Source organism: Pinus tabuliformis, chromosome 6, assembly GCF_031772625.1.
Source record: "Pinus tabuliformis cultivar Carrire ecotype Pingquan chromosome 6, CPIR1, whole genome shotgun sequence".
Lineage (NCBI taxonomy): Eukaryota > Viridiplantae > Streptophyta > Pinopsida > Pinales > Pinaceae > Pinus > Pinus tabuliformis.
In genome coordinates, this window is record NC_142292.1 from 1,263,799,874 (window position 1) to 1,263,823,947 (window position 24,074).

The window sequence follows — 24,074 nt, forward strand, 5'->3', positions numbered from 1 at the left end:
TTACTCAAGAGAACAGGGAAGAAACAAAAGACAGGTGGGAAACTAAAAAGGCATAAAAGTGAGGAACAAGAATACCCTTCAAGTAAGCAAGAAGAAGATGAAGATGAAGAAACTCTGAAGGGAGAGAAATGCGACCTTAGCCAGGCAAAAGTAGGAGTTGAAAAGGAAAAGGGAAGAAGAGCTAAGGCAGACACAAAAATCATATCATCGACAGCCTAAGGATCTTCAAGGGTTGCAACGTGAAGAAGAAAGTAGAAAGGAGAAAAGAGAAGAAGAACAACTAAAAAAGGAGGAAGAGGAACGAAGGATCCAAGAAGAAAAGAGGGGAGAGCAAGAGGAGTTAGAAAGGAAACATAAGCAAGAGGAAGAACTCAAGAAAAGGCAGGAGCAGGAAGAGTAAGGTAAGAAAATAATGGAAGAGGAATAGAGGGGAAGGTCGATGAGGAGAAAAGGAATTAGGAAGAGGAGGAGCTAAATAAAAGGTGGGAAGAGATCAACGAGAAAAACAAGCAAGATCTCCAACAACACCAAGATTTTGACATGCAGGTTGAACTTCCTCCATTAGATGTTCCTCCGCCCACCCCCATTATGAAAGGGCATTTACCCATTAAGAAATTGGGCATTCCTAATGAGGAAAAATAAGAGGTATTGGATCTCACAAGACTTAGTTTTGACCAAGTCAATCATAAGATTATGCAGGAAAGAAGGAAGTATTATGCGAGGAACCGTACAGAGCCTCTATCTGTAACCACAAAAAATGATATTGTCCTGGACACCACACTAAATCCCAAGATGATTGATTCATCCAGGACTGCCTTTGTGGCCGCAATTGAGTTAAATATAGAAAGAATGAGAAAGCATATTGTAGAACTCGAGAGAAAGCTCTACGCGTCTGAATAGACAATTGTCAAAGCAGAAGAAGACAAGAAAAGGCTTGAGGAAGAAAATACAGGCCTGCACATTGCCCACTCAAGCACAGAAAAAATAAAAGCCTCAATCAAAGAATAAGTTGGCACTCTAAAAGAAGCTATGGTAGTGGTGTGTGAAGAGATGTTGCAGTTGCACCACACTATGTCTCCTTTCTTGACCATACATACCGACATGAAAGAGAAGACCTCCATGTTTAAATAAGCTACCGCGGCCATTAATAGTATTCATGAATGGACGAACAAGTATCTAGAGGCACCCGCAATCCTCCCCAAGAAGGACTGGATAAATTCCCAGAATGATAAATTCCAGATATTGATTAAGGTCCAATCATAGGATAAGTTGGCCAAAGATGTCAACAAGGTTCTTGCATCTTACATACATTTGTTAAGTGGTTTGGAATCCGTGATTGAAGTGCATGGAGTTCCTTCCATTGGGGAAGTTCGAGAAGTTAGGAAGTAAGAAGAGGTCCTACAGCACATTCGAGCATTCCTCGACCCTTATAGACATGCATCCAGCGTGGAGAACTTGCAGGTCACAAAGGAAAAAATCACACGGTATGTGATAGAACCAGTGAGGATGTATACCAAACTGGTAATTCTATCAAACCAAATCAAGGTCAAGAAAAGCACTCTCATACCGGATGCCCTCGAATGCCTCCACATACATGATGAAGAATAATAGAAGGTGGCCGCAATAGTTGCTAAGTAAAAAGCTTTGGCACACCTACCTCATGGAGCAGTTGCATATAGATGTCCCAAAATTGTCTATTACCAATTTGTTAGAGTAGGATCAATTTGTTTTGTTGTGCATAACAAGATAAGATAAAGTAGAATCAAGTAGTACTTTGAAAGGTCATGAGGAAGTCCAAGAGTCATGGGTAGACCAAAAGTCACCCTCTTTTCTATAAATATACCCTCATGACACATTGTAAAGGACATTTTAGCTTTGGAATCATTTTTGATATATGGTTTGGAGAGCTTCGGACCTTCTAGTGAATGCAAGGAGTAATGGTTTATTTCCACTTTTGGATTTGATGGAGATTATGTATGATGGTGCCATGAATATTATCATCTTAATGAATCAAAAGTTGTTATTAGCTTTGGTGTGTTGTCTCTTCACATGTCTCCTTGTGTTGTAAGACTCATCTTGCAACAAACGGATGGGGTATATTATGCTTATGTTGGTAAATTGTTTTATCGATGTTGGCATTATATCTTGATGGATTGTGCGCTTAATTATGATTTATGTTTTTATTGATCGTGAACTTGTTCATGATTCATAACTTAATTTTATATGTAAGTGTGAACCTCATTTTAGGTCTTGCTAACATTACTTATCTTGAGGTTTATGCTTTGTAATTATTTTGTTGTTATTCATGGGTTCTACTCTATCTGATGTCCATCAGCTATCAACTTGCATTTATTGAAGTCTCATTTGTTCTCTTTCAATTGGTATTATCCCTTTTGTTCGAGGCAAAATTCAATCAATGAGATGGCAGTCAGGCCTACATACTAGATGGGACTCCTAGATTAAACGATGTAGAGTATGATTAGGATTTTGCATCGAGGGAATCCCCTAGGTGTTGGTGATACATTTCATCCCATCAACAGATTACAAGATCAGTGATCAACCATAAATGTAAGATTGACATCCTAAAAGAGGGAGGAAAGATAAAACATATCTGCATCCCTTTGCTCCTCATGTGAAATGAAACTACCTTGTATATGATCACTGCCTCGTACAATAGGTCGAACATCATTAAGAGATGAAGTAGGTTGATCAAGCGGATCATGAAATAAGAAATCATGGGACATGGATGGCAAAGGTTTGAGGGTACCCCTTGAGGAAATCATACTTTCAATTGGATTAGATTCAAGATTGAAGTTATGAGTGTTAACATTATATCGAGAGATCAAGGGGTTATCCTTCACCTTAGGTTGTATGTAATTATTGAACCATTCCAAGTTCTTCTCAATAGGATCTAAATCATGGGAAGGGGATGGAGGTTGAATTGATGGATCCAGAATTCAATTTTCAAATTTCCCAACATTTTCACTAGGAGTTGGTACTGGAAAAGGAGGAGGGAAGGAACAAAAGGAATACTAGGTTCCCCCTCTAAAATTAGAGGTGTCTCATGATTTGCAGAAGATAGGGTGGGAGAATCATCTTGAGGTTCAGATTCAAAAGATATCGAGGTAAGTAGAATAAAACTCTGAATTTTTTCCATAATGAAATTTGAATCAATCACTCCCTTCAGGAATTCATGGCAAAGGTGAAGAATACAATTTATAAAATCCCCTACAAATTCACGAGGTTTCATTTTAAGCACATCAATCCTTTTGCAAACATTTTGATAGTCATACATGTAAAATGCTTGATGAAGCTCCGTAGCAAATTGTTTGAATGAATGAATGGAAGCAGTTGGTAAGGGTTGACACCATTTCTTAACTCGGCCTTCAAGAGTGAGGGTGAATAATTTACTAGCAACATATTCACAATTGATTTCATAATATTCACAAAACTTGAGAAACAAAGATATATGTTAAACTATGAATATTTTACCCTCACTATCAAAATTCAAATTAGACAAGCCATCAATCAATTCCATGGGTGTAATAGCCCCTGGTTAAAATTTCAGGTAATAAAAGTTAATAAAGGAAAAATAAGACCATGGTTAAGGGACACTTATTCCAAGCTGAATGTTGGGCAAAGATATCTTAATGGGAATCATTGGATGTGTTTATGACTAAGGGAAATTGGCAAAGGCAAAGGCAAATGGATTTAAAAAGGAAAAAAGGCATTTTTGGCACATTTATTTATGAAAATAAAGGAAAATATGAGAAAAGGGAGGTGAAAGGTGTATCAACCCCGGTGAAAATTCCATGTAATAAAAGTTAAAATAATAACCACGGTTGATGGGACACTTATTCCAAGCTTAATGTTGGGCAAGACATCCTAGGGTGGTGTTTATTTGGTTTATTATGCCTAAGGAAATTGGCAAAGGTAATGGCTAAGAATTTGGAAAGGCAAAAAGGCATTTTTGGCACAATTACTTATGAAATTAATGGAACTTAGGAGAAAAGTAAGGTGAAGGGTCACAAGTTGCATTGGAGGAGGAAAATGAAGAAAATAGAGGTCCCATTTATAAAGGCTTCTAAGGATCAGTTGGTAACCTTTTCTCAGTTTAGTTTTGGAGCTTCTTGTCATTCTCTCTATCTATCACTCTTGGACACGTAGATGTTTTTTGGAGCATTTTGGCATTGGATCAAGAAAGGTAAAGAAGGCAAGAGGAAGCAAAGATCAAGCAGGGAAAGGCAGGATCAAACAGCTACAATAAGATTCTTTGCTGGTATTGATTTGCATGTGTATTTTATTTTCTAGATTTGGCATGCATGGTATTTCATGTGGTTCTTTTGTTGTTATGGCATGGGTTTTACCAGGTGTGACAGTGTTTTCAGCCTAACCTTGCAATTTCCAGATAGCCATGGTGTGATGGGGTTCTCGTGTTTTGGTTCAGCTGGATTGTCGAATGGATTTGAAGCTGAGTGAGGTGGATCTCTAAATGATAGAGCACATGGCCTAGTGGTCCCTGAACCAGAATGTGGATCATGGTAAAGCCACTAGCCTAGTGACCCCTGAGCCAGACTATGGGTTGTGGTAAATCCATGATATGTTGCCTCAATGGGCCTAGGAATCCTTGTCGGTGAATGGCAAGATATACGGTAAATCCAAGAGGTGTTTTCTCTCCGTTGCGCCTAGTAATCCCAGGTTTGGAATATGCGGTATAGCCTGGAGAGTGGGTCTCAGTTTAGGGCTAAGTGATCTGGGTTTGGGTTGTGGTAAATCCTAAGAGAGTAGGAGACAAGAAAATTCCTCACGGTGTAGGTGGATAAATCCGGTGGAATCCATGCTTATTTGGCCTAGTGATCTGGTGGAGATCATGGTAAATCCTATTATGACATGTTTATTATGTTGGCCTAGTGATCCAGGATGAATAACAGTAAAGCCTAGTTTCTATTGATGAGGGTGAGGTGGTTTAACCTCGAGATGCCCTGGTTGGTTCTTTCAGTTTGAGTCCCACATTGATGCCTGGAATATGGCATGAGGGTGAATGACTGAAGAGATATTTGGCTCAGCCATTCTATGGTCGGGTGGAACATGTTAGTCCCATCCTGATTTTGGAATTTGCATCATTAATGAAAGGTTATTTATCCTTGTGTTTCTATGATAATCTTACTGCATTATATGTGTATCATATGGTTGTGATTTCATTGGTATTTCTTCTGTTAGTATGCTGGTTATGTATGTGTTTTATGGCAGTGTCTATGTATGGATCTCATCATGTTTTTACTTGTAAGTGAATGGACAATGTATCTATTACCTAATAGATGATAATGCAGCAAATGATATGAGGGAACAATGGTTCTTAGAGAATATCATATAAGTATGAGATCCCTATGCTTAAATCTGTTATTTACACCTGTGCATTACATATTTGTGATATGTTTGACGAAATCCTTATCATGGCTAGTAGAGGTCTGGTTAAGGGATTGTTTAACTATTTTCTGTTGCATCATGGTTTCCCTGTTATATTACTGTTATGAAGGTGACATTCAATTATGGGCAGTGACCTAGGCTTTAGGCCAGAAAGAGTGGCTCAAATCTCGGGGACGTTGGCACAACACTGAGAAAAAGAGTCCCTAGATGCTGGCTAGCAGGCCTGTGAGAGTGTCCAGAGGTTCTTGGACGTTAGCATGCCTATAACATGAGAGCGTCTAGAGGGAAAGTGATCAAAAACTTCAATGGGACCCAGGGGAAAGTTGCCTGAAGTGTTGGAATGGTCCTCAAGGGTCCTGTAGCTTATGTGGAAGGTCTGTATGGTGTGTTTTCATCTGTTCCACTTCCTTAACGGGACTTAGGGGGTCAAATCATATCATAGTGGCCTCTTGTCACATGTTTACCCCGGCTCGCTAGTTGTTTGGGTAGATGTGGTAGGAGGGTGTTAGAAAAGGTCATAAGTTGCATGTGATGAGGAAATTAAAGGAAAATAATGGAAAATGAAGAAAGTAAAAACCTCATTGATAAGAAGGCTTCTGAGGATCATTTGGTACCTTTTGTCAATTCAGTTTTGGAGCTATCTCATTGTTCTTTCTCTCTCTCTCTCTCTTGGACACTTAGAGTTTCTTGGAGCACTCTAGTTTTGAAGCAAGGAAGGAAAAGCAAGCAAAGAAAAGGAATGAAATCTAGGATCAAGAAAGGAAGAGTAGGACCAAGCAGCTTCAACAGGAATACTTGCAAGTAACATATGGCATGTTTAATTTCCTAGTTGTTTTTTACATGCATGGCTTTGCATGTTGGTGTATGGTTCTCTTATTTTCGGTGGCATAGTTTTGTCGGGTTATGACAATGGTTTTTACCATAACCTTTCCTTTTCCAGACAGCCATGGTGTGATGGGATTGTTTTCTTGGTTTTGAGCTTTAGAAAATCCCAAAGGCCTAGGAATCCCTTGACCAGTTTTGGTGGGATACATAGTAAAGCCTAATGGTGGGGTCTTGGTTTAGGGCCTAGTGATTCGATGTAGATTGTGGTAAACCCTGAGAGATTGGTGTCGCGGTTTAGGGCTGAGTGATCTGGTGTGGATTGTGGAAAATCCTAAGAGACAAGGAGATGGAAAAATCCTCGAGGATAGTGATGGAATCCGGAGGCATTCCTAGCTCAGTTTGGTTTTGTGATCTCAGTGTCAGTTTTTGTGAGATCATGTTTTGGTGAGAATGGAGGTGGTTAACCTCTAGATTCCCTTGGCTATTTTTGGATTGATTTATCCACGAGATCCCACATTCATGCTTGGAATATGGCACGGGGGTGAGTGGCTGAAAGAAAGAATTGGTTCAGGCATGTTTACGGTCAGGTGGTCTGTGGAAGTCCCGAACCTGGTCTGATTTGCCTATGTTTAATAAAAGGTAAGTTTTGTTTCTTTTATACTTATTAATATGTGGCTTTAATGGTTGTCATCTCATTTTTATTTTCATGGTTTAATGTTGGTTGTAAGCATGGTTATGTGATTGGTTATTGTCATGGTTATTTCATGTATTTATTTGTAACTGAAAGGATAATGGATGAAAGACCTAATTGATGTCAAAACAGTTAAGGTAAGAGGTTGGTCATGTAGATTTTACTGTATATTCACAACTCATGTAATGTACTAAAACACAAGACAAGAATCTACTCTAATCTTTAAATAGCGGAAACCAAGAATCGATGAAAACAATAATCAGAAAGAGGAAGAAAATCAATGGCACATAACACAATATTTATTCAGGGACATCCATAGCTCAAAACCCCTACTATCTATATTGCATTAATATGAAATCTGAGAAGAAAATATAAAGCTTGTTCTCACTAGAACAATTCTTGCACAAGTATAATCAACTCTCTGCTCACAAGCTCACTCAAGCCAAACCTTAGCCTATTTTGCTTCTCTCCAAGCCCTTATTTCCTTGCGCAATTCCTAGAGGAATTAGCCTCTATTTAATGATGAAATCCTTCTTCCATAACTAGGCAATCCAAACTTAGGTCCTTCTCTGATTGCATGCATGATTTGGACACTCGGAAAATCATACAACTGATAGCACACCGTCCCTGCACTCTAGTCTCGACTGGGTCTTCCTCTTAACTGACATGCACAAGTTTCTCATGAGTGAATCTTCAATTAGCTGGAGTAGCATCGAGGATACACCAGCGCACAAACTCACTATTAGACCTCTACTTGTTACACCAACAATTAGAACTAATTTAATTGTCTATAACTCAATCAAACTGAGTTATCTAATTACAACTCAACTAAATTCATCCTAGACCCCTAAAATTTAGGAAGAACATATACATGACTTCCAAAAGGCTTACAACTCAAAATTCCTAAGCTAATTAATTCAATTCAACTTAACTATTTACAAGTTGCTATGAGAATAGAATTCGATTTTAATTCTCAGTTTAATTCAAGGACAAACTAAAGTGGCATTTCTTGTTTCCATTTCTCAACACTCCCTCTTAAGAAGAAATGGATTATCATCTACCCCGATACTGTCTCTGTGAAACTTGAATTTACATCTTCACAATGCCTTTGTCAAAATGTCAACATCTTGCTCCTTCGTGGGAACGTACTACAACAACATAATCTGCCTCAATACACAAACTCTGAGATCATGATATCGAATATCAATATGCTTGGATCAATCATGAAAAAATGGATTTTCAGAGAGTTTGATAGAACTCTGATTATCGCAGTAAATCACAGTTGGATCCATCTGCTGACCAAACAAACCAACCATGATCTTCCTCATCCAGATGGCCTCACATGTTTCCTGACTTGTAGCCATGTACTCTACCTCTGTCGAACTCAGTGCAATTGATCTTTATTTCCTTTTGTACTGAGAAATTTTCATTGACCCAATACTGAAGATCCCTCTTGATGTGCTCTTCTTGTCGGATGGACTCCCTGCCCAATCCGCATTGGTGAAGCCTTGAAGCTTCACTCCCTCTGTCCATTTGTACCATAATCCATACTGAGTAGTGCCCTTGAGGTATCTCCACACATGCTTTGTTGCCTTCCAATATAGTTTGGTAGGCCTAACCATCACTTGACTAAGTTGGTTAACTGCATAGCACATATCTAGTCGTGTGTTCACCATGTACATGAGTGAACCCACAAGTTTCCTGTAAACATTAGCTTCCACTACTTCCCCTGAAGTAACATCCTCCTTCCTTTATTTACCTACTAGAGGAGTCTTCATGGGTTTGTTTCTCTCCATGCGGGACCCCCTGAGTATCTCGTTGGCATAATTTCCCTGAGATATAAACAATTCCCCATCACCCTACCATACTTCCATGCCTAGAAAGTAATGCATGAGCCCCGTGTCCTTCATCTCAAACTCTCTTGTAAGGTCCTCCTTGCAAGACTTGATCAACTCATCATCAACTGTTAAAATCAAATTGTCGACATACAACACAATGATCAACAATTTACCTTCCACAACTATGTGGTACAGGTTCGAATCTGCTTCACTCTTGGTGAAGCCCAACCTGGTGAAGTAGTTATCAATCCCGGTGTACCAAGCATGGGGTGCTTGCTTCAGCCCATACAACAATATCTTGAGCCAGCACACATGTGACTCACGGTCGAAGGTCTCAAAACCTTCAGGTTGCTCTATGTACACCTCTTCCTCAATCGTGCCATTAAGGAAGGTTGTCTTTACATCCATCTGATGTATCTTCCAACCCATCTGCATTGATAGTGCCAATATAGATTTGATCGATGAGTACCTTGCAACAGGAGCAAAGGTCTCATCATAGTCACTCCCCTCTACTTGTGAAAAGCCACGGGCCACAAACCTGGCCTTATGCTTCCCCACACTACCATTTGTAGCTTGATTTACCTTGTAAAGCCATCAGGAACTAACCACTGACTTGTCCTCCGATCTCGGGACCACATCCCAAACATTGTTACAAACTATGGAATCATACTCCTCCACCATGCAATCCACCCAAATCAGTTGTTGCATTTCTTCCTCAAAGTAAGATGGTTCTATATCAACACATCTTCTCATAAGAGCCATGTATCCAGTGTGCATCTCAAGTGACCTCCTCTGCCTGTGTTGAGATGTGAATGCTCCCACATTCTCCCGTGCATCATCCAATAGCTTGTCATCCTCTCTAGTGTGCTTTCTACCATCTTTCCAATACTCTTCATGGGTGGATGTCTCCACTCTCGGATCCTCTGCATGTGGATGCTCCACATCAATCTGAGGCTTCTCAACCTTAGGGGCTAAAATCTCCTTGACCGCATGTACCTCAATCTCCCTCTCAAAGGGAAGCTCACATGGCCTTCTCCCCATCGAATCTGACATCCCTACAAACCATTGTCATCCTCATGGTTGGTAAGTACACCCGATAGTCGTGAGGTGTATCAATGTACCCCACAAATATCCCCAACTCTGTTTTCAGCTCAAGCTTCTTCTATGCATCTTTGGTCATATGGAAATATATCGACGACCCAAAAATCTTGAAGTGACCAATATCTGGTCTCTTACCGGAGTAAACCTCCTCTGGTGTCTTCATCCCAAGAATCTAATGCGGGCTACGGTTCTGCAAATAAATTGTTGTGTTGCATGCCTCAACCCACAAGTTTAGTGGTAGGCCCTAATAATGCAACATCGCATGTGCTGCCCCTACAATGCTTCTATAATTCCTCCCGGCCACCCCATTCTATTATGGGTTATGGGGTGTCATCAACTCCCATTTAATCCCTTCTACTCATTTGAGACATACTCACCACTGTTATCACTCATCAGAGCTTTAAACTTCTTTTGTATTGTTCAACAACCCCCATTTTAATATATTATAAATTTCCTATGAAATTTATTATATTAAAATAGGGACCCTTTACTATAAAAAAGCCCTTTGATTTTATTTCTTTAAAAAAACAAATGTTAATAAAGTCCTATAACCAAAGTTTAATACTTAGGTTTTTTAACCAAAACCCAAGTATTAAACCTTGGTTATCCAAAAAACCAAATTTCAAATAGCCCCCGAGAACAAAACTATACTTAGGCTTTAAAAATCTTAAGTATTAAACAATTACGGGTTATTTACTTTGAATCAGAATTTTTAAATTCCTAAAGGTCAAAATCTTTATAGACTCGGCCTCTCTGCCATACCTCGCATCGCACATCAATATAATAAAAAAATCTAAAGGCAAAGATTTCCTCATGCCTTAACCGATTACAATATGCGATAAAGCCCGGACCCGACGGGATTATACAATCCAATCCATAAATTCCCTCGCATCCGCGGCTATCGCATAATCCGCTATCATATAAGTCCATGCCCCACTACCTATGCCGATTTGCGCTTGTGATTAGATCAACCAAACGCCGATTGCGATATGCGATAAAGCCCCGAACCCGATAGTATTATAAATGCCATTTCATGCATCCCCCGTGTCCGTGCAATCGTAAAAGCCATGGAACTCAAGCCATTCTTCCTCTGCCCATTCCGACTGTGATTTGGTCTTATTCAGATATTCGTCTAAACGACTCAGATCTAAACTGCCTAGATCAACAACAGAGAAGATTTCGGACCCCCCTACGCTCCATTTTAAGTTTCTCAAAGGGGGAGTCCGAGAAGTGGTTTTTCTGTCCAGCCCTATATCTACGTGTCACTCATTTTCTCTTTCAGACTCCCCTCTTCACAAACCACTTACCACTTTGAACCCCCTCCGAAAAACCGCTAAACCTCCCCTTTTCATCAGCGTTTGTTTTGCAATCTGCGATAAGACCCTTTCCACTTCCATATCATCTGCCAAGTCATCTTTCCACATGGATTTTCCACATCATAGTGATGTCATCATCATGTCATCCCACATATCATAAATCACAAGTCTTTCGGCCACTTCTTATAGTCTGCCACATAACTGCAATTGTGATATCTCCGTGTTTTGTGATTTGCGATAAGACAGTAAAGTCATAAGATTGTAAATTCTGCCTCTCTTATCACAAACCTCACTCTGCATTCCTCTCCATGATGTTTGTGTTCGGGATTTATTACGCTCTACATTTTTTCATGATTTCCTGCAAAACGTGATTTGTTTCAAATAAAACTTGCTTATCAGTCTCATTTAATTTTTACTTATTGATTCCTGTTTTTCGTGTTCAGGATCATGACAAAAGAAGACAGTTGTGTTGATAAGCGACATTTCAATTCAAACAAATGGACAAATATCCCGATAATCCGATGGAACAAACAAAGCCTATGAAGACAACAAATCGCATTTAGAAATTTCTACCAAAAAATTGTTTTTCTTTGAGCGTTATTGAAGGGATCTGTTTAAATTCCCTCAACGCTCTGCACAATACATTCAGTTGTTTTTCTGCTATTTAAGCTTACTTTTTGTATGAAATTAAGGTCCATAATTCTATGAATAAAGGCTTACGAAAGTTCGCACTATTGTACTTTCATACTTTTCTCAATAGAATGACTGGAACATTGTTTAGGAATTTTCATAAAGAATTTTAAGAAGTTGCATTTCTGTACATCTGAAATCATCTTTGTGAGAAGGAATAAATTGTTGTTATTTCTTTTATGAGCTGAGCAACATGCATCTGGTATTTCTATCTTTTCACTTTTGTTTTGTTCATAAATAAACAATGAATTTATCTTTTCAAATTTCTTATTACATGGTATTTAAACAACAACATTACATGTATTCATTTCTGATCATGTTGCCATTGATATTTGTAAATACATGTTAAGAAATTTGCTTTGATATTCTAAATGAAATATGAGTTATTCACATTCTTTTGATTAACTATTTAATCAACATAATCATCTTGAAATATTTTCATTTCCATTGGTGTTTGAGTAATCTATATTGTCATTTACTAAGGAAAATCAGTATAGATCGCATCTAGATAAATGTGAAACAATATTGGGTTATAGATTAGATTAATACATATGTTTTCCATTTGATTCATTACTGTAAATCCATATATTTCACTCCAATATAGGCATTACACATTCATTCAATCATCTTTCATTGGGAAACTGGTCCCATTATCCCCAGTCGTAGCCACTACCTAAAAGGAAAAGGAATTGTCTCAAGGTCCGGACCGGGTGGTTTTCCCTCGTGTTGATACAGCAATTTTCGAGGCCTCAACACCTTCTTACTAGAATCTTTCTCGGCCAATGCTTTAAATTCACAAAAAAATGTAAAATTTTTATCCTTCTTTTGCATGAAAAGTATCCAGCATTTACGAGAAAAGTCGTCAACAAAGATAGCATAATACCTATGTTTGGTCGTGGATGCTTTCGAGAATGGTCCACACACATCTGAATGGAATCACTCTAGAATCGCCTCTGCTCAACTCTCTCTATCATGAAAGGAATCCTTGTTGTATTTTCCCTAAGTACACCCCTTGCATGTATCAACTTGCTCAAGCGTACATTTGGGAATACCATTAGAGATCTGTTGCATGATTTTCAAAGCCCCGTGATGCAAGTGGCCCAATCTCTTGTGCCACAACTCACCAATGTATCGGCTTTGCATCTTCAATGCTTTCGTGCTCATTCAATATTATAGAGATTCTTAACTCGAATCCCTATCTTCTTTACTTGACCCGTGGCTATATGCCGAAGGAACACCTTTCCTTTCGAGAAGATCACATCATAGCCTCTATCCTCAATCATGGAAACCGATACTAAGCTCTTCTTCAACCCAAGAACATACATAACATCCCTCAAGGTGAGAGGAACACCCTTCTCCCTCTAAAAAGTAATCGTGCCCAATCCAGTAGCACTATACCTCCCGTCGTCACCCATCTCGATATGCATCTAGAGATCTTTCTCCTTTAGGTCACTGAACAACTACTTATCGCTAGTCATGTGGAATGAAGTTCCACTTTCAAGGCACCATACACTACCCATCATTTATGACACCATGCATGCAATGAGAGTAAAGTCCAATTCAAATTGAGAGGCCAAAGCCTCACCTGCCGCTCCTCCCGAGGACTTCTTCTTGGACTTCTTGAGCGGACAATTTGTAGTAAAATGGCCCAGCTTGTGACAATGAAACACTTGACTTTCGTCATGTCTTTCTTCCTACCTCCATGACATGAATCTGATTTGGAATGGGACGCCTTCCCTTTCCCTTTCCTTTCCTTACTCGCTAAGGCACAATTTTCATTATCATCAGTCTTTGATGAGGAACCATCTCTGATGTTCCTTCTGAACTCTCCCACATCAAATCCAACCACAGTCATTCCCAATCTGGCAGTTTATCCCTTCCATTCACATAGTCCTGATAGGTATTCCAACTCTTAGGAAGGCTTAGGAGAGCTAGGCTCACCATATCATCCTCGAAAATAGTTATTCCAACACCTCCAAGCTCATCATGACAGTGAGTGAACTTGATCAAGTATTTTGGAATGGTCTCGCCTTTCTCCATCTTGATTTTTCGAAGTTTGTCTTTCAGTGCCAACTCCCTATGGTCATTATTGTTATGGAATAAGCCCATCAATGCTTTCCACATAGCATACGGGGTTTCCTTCCCATGGGGACTCGAGACAGTATGGTCTCGAACTCCCTCAAGGATTATCGCCTTGCCTTCACCACACACTTCTTCCATTCGGCCAGATTTTGCACATCTAATGTTGTTGGCTTAGGAATGTCTTGATAAACGAATTCCTTCAAGCTATTATCCTCCAACACAACATCCATTCTGTCCTTCCAGACTATATAATTCGAGTTTCCTTCCAAGGCATACTTGAGCCGCAAACCGTAGAACACCATCTGTCGATCCTAAAGTATGTATTGCAAATTCGAATTTCACCTGTAACCCAAAACTCAACACTTCGAAATCTCCTCTAGTATATTTTCTTCAACTCTGATACCATGTATATTTTCCTATAGATTCACAGCTTATGTAATGTACTAAAACACAAGACAAGAATCTAATCTACTCTTTAAACAACGAAAACCAAGAATCGATGAAAACAATAATCAACAAGAGGAAGAACATCAATGGCACATAACACAATATTTATCTGGGGAAATCCACAGGTCAAAACCCTTACTATCTATATTGCATTAATAAAAAATCTAAGAATAAAATACAAAGCTTATTCTCACTAGAACAATTTCTGCACGAGTATAATCTACTCTCTGCTCACAAGCTAGCTCAAGCCAAACCTTAGCCTATTCTGCTACTCTCCAAGACCCTATTTCCTTGCACAATTCCTAGAGGAATTAGCCTCTATTTAATGAGGAAATCCTTCTTCCATAACTGCACAATCCAAACTTAGGTCCTTCTCTGATTGCATGCATGATATGTACAACTCGGAAAATCATACAACTGATAGTACATTGTCCCTGCACTCTAGTCTCAACTGGGTCTTCCTTTGAACTGACATGCATGAGTTTCTCATGAGTGAATCTTCAGTTAGCTGGAGTAGCACTAAGGATGCACCAATGCACCAACTCACTACTAGACCTCTACTAGTTCCACCAACAGTTAGAACTAGTTTAATTGTCTATAACTGATTCAAACTGAGTTATCTAATTACAACTCAACTAAACTCATCATGGACACTTAAAATTTAGGGAAAACATATACATGACTTCCAAAATACTTCCAACTCGAAATTTGTAAGCTAATCAAGTCAATTAAACTTAATTAATTATTTACAAGTTATGAGAATAGAATTAGATTTTAATTCTCAGTTTAATTCAAGGACAAATTAAACTAGAATTTCTTGTTGTTATTTCTCAACATGTCATCCTTCTTGTCAAGTCTCATATGAGTTATCAATCATTTATGCTTTGTCTTGTATTCATTTCCTGTAGATTGCATCGATGCCATGTGTTTGACAGAATGTCAATCCCGGTTGAGGATGGTCAATCTAGTCCTAGAGTCAGTTTTTGATGTGTAAGACTTGTTATTATGTAAATCATGGATTCTGAAAGTGTCACTGAATTTTGGGCAGTGACCTGGGCTATGGGCCTGAAAAGTGGCTCAAATCCTAGGAACGTTGGCACACACTTAGCAAAAAAGTCCTTGGACGCTGGCATACCATGCTATGGGAGCTTCCAAAGCCTTTTGGACACTAGCATGCCCATATCATGGGAGTGTCCGGGGGTTAATTGGTCTAAAACCTTAATGGGACCCAAGGGTTGGTTACCTAAGAGCTGAGGATGGTTCATGGGAGTCTTGTTGTTGATGTGGAAGGTATGTATGGTGTGTTTCCATCGGTTCCACCTCCTTAAGGTGACTTAGGAGGTCGAATCATATCTTAGTAACTTCTCATCACCTATTTACCCCGGTTGGCCAATTGCTTCGGTAGATGTGGGAGGAGGGTGTTTCAATGGAGATTGAAATATTTGATCTATTAGGGAAACACTCCATGATCATGATTTGGGAACAAACCATTTAAGATGAGAAATTCAAAACAGAATCAACGAGCACAACTTGTCGTATGGCCTCCTTCTAGCACCAACTGTTGACAGTGCTAAAAATATGTCAACCAAGAGGGTCTCCTTGTTGTGAAGTCCTAATTAGACCTCACACCATTTAGAGTAGGAGCCCCAACCATAAATACGGTCAATTTCCATTGTCCTTAGGGATTTTACTTGGATGCCATTACTAAAATAAGAGGTTATATAAGCATTCTTTGTAACAAGCAAGTAAGTTGAGATTGTGAGACATACAATTGTGATGTATATAAGGTACTTCCATGGAGCCTCTAGAAGAAAAGTAATAGTACCATCCTAAAAGAGACACGCAAGAGAACAAGAGGATTTCAAGTTAGTCTACAAAGTATTTCACAATACAACCATGACCATAAAACCAAAGACAACACACCTTCAACAAGATAAGTACCAAAACCACTGAAATAGTTCAATTTCCTTAATACATATGAACGAAACATATACCGCAAACATCTAAATAATAGTGCTACAATATTCACGATACATGCATGAAAAAGTGTTGTCTCATTGAGCTTCAATATTAGGTGGGAGTGCCAAGATATACAAGTACAATGTTGCCACACTCGCACCAATATTGGAACATTAAGTCACCACTTGCTCCTTCAAAGAAAGATCTTCTCTCCAATACCAATGCTAGAGAAGCCAAAGTGAAAGTTCAAGTCCCAAAAGTCCATTTGCTTGAGTTATAAGGGTGTGTTTATAAGAAATGAGGTGACTCTCCACCTCCCATGTGACTCTTAAGCTTCTACAATGACTTTTTGAATTCTTACATGACCTTTGAGCTTCTATGTGACTTTAGAACTCAATAGTGACTCTTTGTCTTCCATGTAGGACCCTTGGTCTTCTACATACTTTAAATTTTCTTATTTTGGAAAATTACATTCCACAAATGATGTGGCAGAACATTATGACACATGTGGCTCTTGAGATGAATCTTGGGGATGATGTGGCATTGCCAAGTTGCTCCTTTTGCCGCTTTTTTGGCATCTTCATGATGGATCTTGAATGTGCTTTGTCTTCACCATCCAAGGGTTGATTGACATGGAGTCTTCATGCAACCTTGATCTTTGATCTTCTATCATAAGTTGGTGTCCCTTCATTTTCTTCCTCGATGAGTTCTTCATGGCTCCAACTTCATAAGTTTCTTCCAGCATAGTCTCCTTCTCTTCCTTTCCAAGCATCATCCTGTCATGTCAAGGTATATTACTTGCAAGTGAAATCCGCTCATGACAAGACAACATCCTTCCAAAAATATCCTAGTCTAATTCTCTTCATGAAATCCATTAATTGACCTATAATTGGGTATTGGACTGGGAGGAAGGCTCAAGGATTGTGCAATGCACAACTCCAGAGGGAAGGAGTGAGGGACTGAGGCTTGCAACTATGCAATGCACAATTCTCGAGGCTTGAGAAGGAGGACTGTGCAATTGAGGATTATAATGAGGTAAGATTTCCCACAGTGGTTGTGCAATGTGCAACTCTAGAGGGAGACTAGGCATATGGATTGCATAATTGTGCAGTTCATGGAAGCAAATTGAGAGACTGATGGTTGTAACTGTACAATGTGCAGAAAGAAACTAACTAGAAGATTGAATTGCATTATTCTAGGGAGTAGGAGTCTCTCTTGAGCACTATGACTACGCAATGTGAAATCCTTAGAGGCAATTACTGCACATTGCGTAGTTCTAGGAGGTAGGACAGGCTTCTTCTAGCTTGAGACTACGTAATGCGCAACTCAGGGAGGAAGTTTGGAAGGAGGCTGACCATAAAAGGGTCAATTACAGAAAATGATTAAGTGTGGGATCGGAGAGCAGAAAAATGGGGCCATAAAATGACTTGAACATGATCACACACTTATAGATGATCAACCACTTGACAAGGAATAACTTACCATCCACAATCAGCATGTCCTCATTGAAATGACAACAAAACAACACTTACCTCCAAGTGCGACACTTAAGATACACTTTGCGATGAAAATTATGACACTAGTATGGAAGTGCATGAAACTTTGGGAATGAGTCTAATACATTTCTATATGATAAATAGGACCCATCAACACCAAATTTGCCTCTTGAAATGAACCCAAAACTCAACTTTCACAATGTGCAACACTTTAGATACACTTTTCGACGCAAGTGACAACACTAGTGAAATAGTGCTCCAGACTTGGGGAACGTGTCTACTGCATGTCTTCATGATGGAAAAAACACAGTAATGTAGGAGAATGCATTAGAACTTCCCTTCAAGGGTGTACAAATGACTCCCTCTGACCAAATGTGACACTTCCCTAACCGAAGGACGACACTTGCAACAGTAAGAAAAACATGAAAACAATGCCTACAAAAGCTAAATAAAGTGAAAATGACACATTCCATAGAAAAGAGGACAATGAAGTGACACTTGTGGAAGTGAAAGCAAGAAAAAATCACAGTCCAAAAAGTGACAGTGACACTAATGAAAACCAAAGTGCACAAAAGCGACAGTTGAGAAAACTCACCCGAGAGATGATACGATTGCAATTGACAATGAGGGAACTGTCAATCTTGGGATTGTACACTGAATGTCTACAAGGATTGTGTATTTGATTTCTATAGGAACTGTGCAATCACTATCCTCAAAGATTTTGCAAACACTATCAGCAAGGATTGTGCAGTGCTTGACTTTCTAGGGAACATATTGATTTTTGGGCTTGAATGAAAGAGATGTGCTTGTGAATGCATCAAAATCTAAGAATGTGTAAAGAAGCGACTTTGAGATAGAATCTAATTAACCGACCATGAAGTGACTATGAGAAATCTAGGGACAATAGATCATAAGATTACAAGTAGGCTCCAAAATTCAAGCGTTAACAAAATTTTGGAGGGTGTTTGTTGCAGCAACAACAAGAGGTAATCAACAAGATGATTATGGGTAACCTCATAATGTATAACTCCAAACATCCATGTACACAAGCCTTCCTCATGTTCAGCATAGCTACAATAAAGCCCTGCATTGTTTTATTCGTCGCAACCTTTTCAAGTGCACCTAAAATTCCAACCATTAGCTACAAATGACATAATATACTTGTTGCATCTGCATGGGAAGAGTCTTCACGTGCTCAGTCTAACGAAAACAAAGGGACCAAATATTTTGAATGAACTGAATGCATAAAATAATGAGTTCATGATATATTGTTGAAATCTAATGCTAGATGTCAACAATGACAAGTTTTAAGTTGGAGATAAGGTATGGTTACACTTGCAGAAAGAGCAATTCACAAGCCTTCACAAGAAGTTCATACCACATTTACATGGCACTTACACCATCACCAATTCTGCAGATTATGATGTTTTTGAATTAAGTATTCAACCCATCCTTGGCTTACATGATGCATTTAATGTGGAAACACTTCGACCATATTTCTAACCTTCGTTGGACACCTCAAATATTGCATAGTACTTTGCCCTTATGGAACTTAACCTTTATTGCACTGAGCAAGCTATAATTGACCAAATTGCCTCCTAAATAAGTGAGACCATTACTTCCTAGAGGGGTCTGATTAACCTAAGTGGACATAGATGGCCACACAAAATTTTCCACCAACGCAAAAGTGATATTACACCTTGTTAGTTTTATAACCAACTTATAAATCTTGAATTTTTGACACTTTTTTGTGGCACTTCCCATGCTTTTTTGGTGATTGACATGGTTTGAAATATTTGATACACATGATGTGGCAAAATTATATTACTAGGCTGACTAAACACAAAGCTCAATATGAGATCAATAAGGATCCAAGATACACCCCAAACTGAGTTTGTATACTAATGTTATGGCCTCAAGAAGTCGATGTATTGATTATGCTCCTTAGGGTCCACATTCCATTTGACACCTTAAGGTCTTTGCACATAGGGTTTTGAATCTTATGGTTTTAGAGTTTATTTTAAAAGATAGTTTCAGTACCTGATGATGAGCATAGTCGACACATCTCTTCCCATAAATAAGCAACCACCATTCTAGCGAGCTAGTATTATTTTCCATATTGTATAGTTTTCATTAGTTCAGTCAATGATATATTTTGGGTTTGTATTAATGTTCTCTTTGTAATATTTATGTGTTAATTTATTTTTTATAGCTATCTTCATTCCATTCTCAACATAATCCATATCAAAGTTCATATTATTAGCTCTTGGGCTAAAAACCCTAAATTTAATTAATGATTATTTCTTCGAAAAAGAACCTTCTTGGTCCACATCTTGGATAAGCCATAAGTAATTTTGCATAAATAACTCAAAAAATTGAAATCTAGATCCACTTTTAGTCCTCACTTAGGTACTTGTTTTTGGGGGTGGAATCCCTTATAATATATAATGGGTACTCTCCGATGTGAAGTCCCAATTATACTTCACATGGTTTTGCATGAGAGATCCATCCAAATTCTGGCCTAGTAAGCCATTATTGGGTGCTTGATTTGTTGTTAATTAAATGGAGAATGCAAAATGAGATTTTTTTTGTTCTAAATGCAAAAAATATGAAATCTATGCTAGCTAATTCTAGCGAAGAATGACAAATAGTGATAAATGAATGTTAAATGACCAATAATTACTTACAAAGGTGAAATATAGTTAGTTATTTTCAAACAAGTAAGAAATAGTAAAATCTAAGTTGATTCAAGACATAGAATAGTCTATATATGAAACCTACCAACACCATCCATTTACCATTCAAGAGCAATTCGAAAAGAAATATGATAAAATGCAAGATTATACTAACTAATAAGAGAAAAGATATCCACATTGAAAGTGAAAGCTCACATAAGTATTAACATCAATGTATGACTGCAAAATAGTTCAAAACAGCTCACAAAAAACACCAAAATTGATCCTCTTTTCAAGAATTATCCCAAGGGCCTTTGATTTTATATCCTTAATCCATTTTTCCTTAGAGTTATTAAACATTTTAGTAACAACTAACAATTGCTTCTTAGGACTTCTTAGCTTCACAAGGGTGGTTTCAACTATTAAACTTCTCCCTTTTGTTTGCTTCTATATTGATAAAAATAAATAATACAAATATTCAAATATAGAGCATGGTTCATTTATTACAAATTTATTGGATCTTTAATAGTAATGATGAGTATTTCAACCAAATATGTTAACCAAACTTGATAACTTGATGAAATCATTTTTATCCTGCTGGGCAATAAGCTTTCTAAGGTAACATGATAATCTACTATACTTTGGGCTAGGCTTTTGACATCTTTCTCTAAGGAAACTAGGAAAGAGTTAAACAATATTTGTTTCCTAATTGGATATACTATTTATTTCTTTAATGTCACCATGGTCACTTTATGGTGAAAATGTTCAAGGCAAGCTCCCTAGCATTCAATGTTTCTTCCAACTATTTAGAGATTTCTTGTTCAGGCGTTGGCTGCCTAAGATTGTCAATGGATGGTAGCTCATTCATTTTGATCATCTTTTAGGACAATGCATAATTTATTTAATAGAGGCCAATAGACATAGATATGCCCTTTTCTATCTTATCTTGGATTCTTAATGCTTGATTCACTACACAATTGAGCATGAGTTCATCCTTACTTATCCTAGGAAATTTTGGTGGGGTGTTGACATACACATGTGGCCATTTCATTAGTTGGTCAACATCGTTAAGTACCCCTTATAGTTGTGTGCCTCTTTCTTTCTCCCATAATGGGAGCAATTTTGGTAATGTTTTCTACTATTATTGAAGGCATGAATAAACCTATTTTACCATGGATTTATATCCTTCACGCAATTTAGTACCACAAGTCTTGTACTCATTTATTTAATCTCCTCCATTTTGAGTACCTTGTTTTATGTTCTTAGCAAATTATTTTTTTGTTCAAATTCTACAACCTTATTTTTATAGTTATGTGTTTCCTCCAAAATATATTTCACGTTATGTTCTATTGGTTGTGAGAACGCAGCGCTAGCTGAGGCTATTTCCTTTGGGTTTGAGTGTGTGTAGTGCCCCATAACTTTTTCTGTGGTCATCGATACATGAGACGAATTAGGTAATGGTAGGGTTTTCTTAGTTTGTGCCACTATCATCCTTGAGGTCCAATCAAATCTAAAAGAGATAAGAGTAATAAACTTTTGGTCCTTAGTGGGAGTGATGCTTAGCTCCTTGAGAGAAAAGTAACCTCTTGTTATTGTTGGAGTTGGCGTGTTTGCACTATCCATGTTCATTGTGTCCCAGTTAGAATTTCTTCTTCTATCTAGTTGGCTTGAGCGTTTTCCTATGCCTTTTCCTCTTCTTCTTTCCTTGTGGCGTCCTCTTCTCCTTTATTTACTTCTTCATATTCTCTTTACTTTTTTAGTTCTTCATCTTATTTTGATTTCTTTTCCATCTGCAACTTCTACTTAGGACGCTCTTTTCATTGCTAAGGCCTTTTTTTTGTTGCAAACTTTTCCTTGTCCTTATAATTGTGTTGGGTATTGCTTCCCATATTGAGCAATACTTCTTGGTAATTTAAGGATCTCTATAACTTCTCCTCATTTGACCAAGTCTCAGATTGGTACTTCCATCTATATTTATTGGATGCAGTGATCCCTCACCACTGGCAGAGGATCATATCTATGGTATCATAGGTCACCATAACGGAAAGTTGTCAAATTGTTAATCGCTTACTATGCCTCCTTCATATCTTTGAATGGATAAGAACTTATATTAAAAGGAATTGGAGGCTAAGGTGATTTCTTGTCTCTTGATATGCGATATCCTACAACATCACTTTATCTGTGATGAACCTAGGCAACTAGTGAGGTGGTTTTGCAATGCCATATATCCTTAGATAGGTTCCATGTTCTTGCATGTACCAATATCCAACTATCTCAAGAAATTACTTATCCCTTTATGGCAGGCGAGGTGTTTGTGCATAAAATAACAGTTCATAGAGAGGGTTGAGATAATTGTGACATATATTGGCATATGATGAGTGATATTTGGAATCCCGTAGCTCTTTACAATATATGTGAATAGGATAGTCTCGTGTAGACCATTGTCACCCCATATTTAGGAACGAATACATCACACATATTGCATCCAACAAGTAGGGATCCATATGGAATGTAGGTTGTTCCCTTGGATCTTCCTTATGTGCATTCACCATAATGGAAAGTTGTCAAATTGTTAAACTCTTACTATGCCTCCTTCATATCTGAGAATGGATAAGAGCTTATATTAAAAATAATTGGAGGCTAAGGTGCTTTCTTGTCTCTAAACAAGGCTCCTCCTACTCCAATTACTGCTTGATATGCAATCTCCTACAACATCACTTTATTTGTGATGAACCTAGCTAACTAGTGAGGTGGTTTTGTAGTGCCATGTATCCTTAGATAGGTTCCATGTTATTGCATGTACCAGTCTCCAACTATCTCAACAACTTACTTAGCCCTTTCTCGCATGCAAGGTGCTTGGGCATAAAATAACATTTCATAAAGAGGAATGAGATAATTGTGACATATATTGGCACATGATGAGTGATATTTGGAATCCCATAGTTCTTTACAGTATATGTGAATAATCTAGTCTTGTGTAGACCATTGTCACACATATTTAGGAATGAATACATCACACATATTGCATCTAACAAGTAGAGATCCATATGGAATTGAGGTTGTTCCCTTGGATCTTCTTTATGTGCATTTTCTATGTTTTCTTATAAATATGTTGAAAGAATGTTTGCCCAGTTGAATTTGTTCCTGGTGACAACAACAAAATAAATAAGGGGTACCTACGCTTCTTCAAATTTCTCAACATTTGGCCTTCCATATAATCTATATAGTATGGCCACTACCAATGGATATGGGGTTTTGACCAAGTTGGTTGGATATTCTCATGCAAGTCTTGATTGTAAGCTCTTTTGGTTGATCCACCATTTTTCACTAGTTCTGTAGGATTATTATCAAATCCCTTTAGCCAATATTCATTAGATAGATCTTTTTAGGTGGTAGGTTATAGTAAGTGTTAACATCATAGGGATTGAGCGATAAAAATGGATTTCCTTTTGAGTTTTTTATCATTAGGTTGTCAATATGTATATGAGTTTGATAATCCACGAGACTACTTCAGAGCATGGAAAATC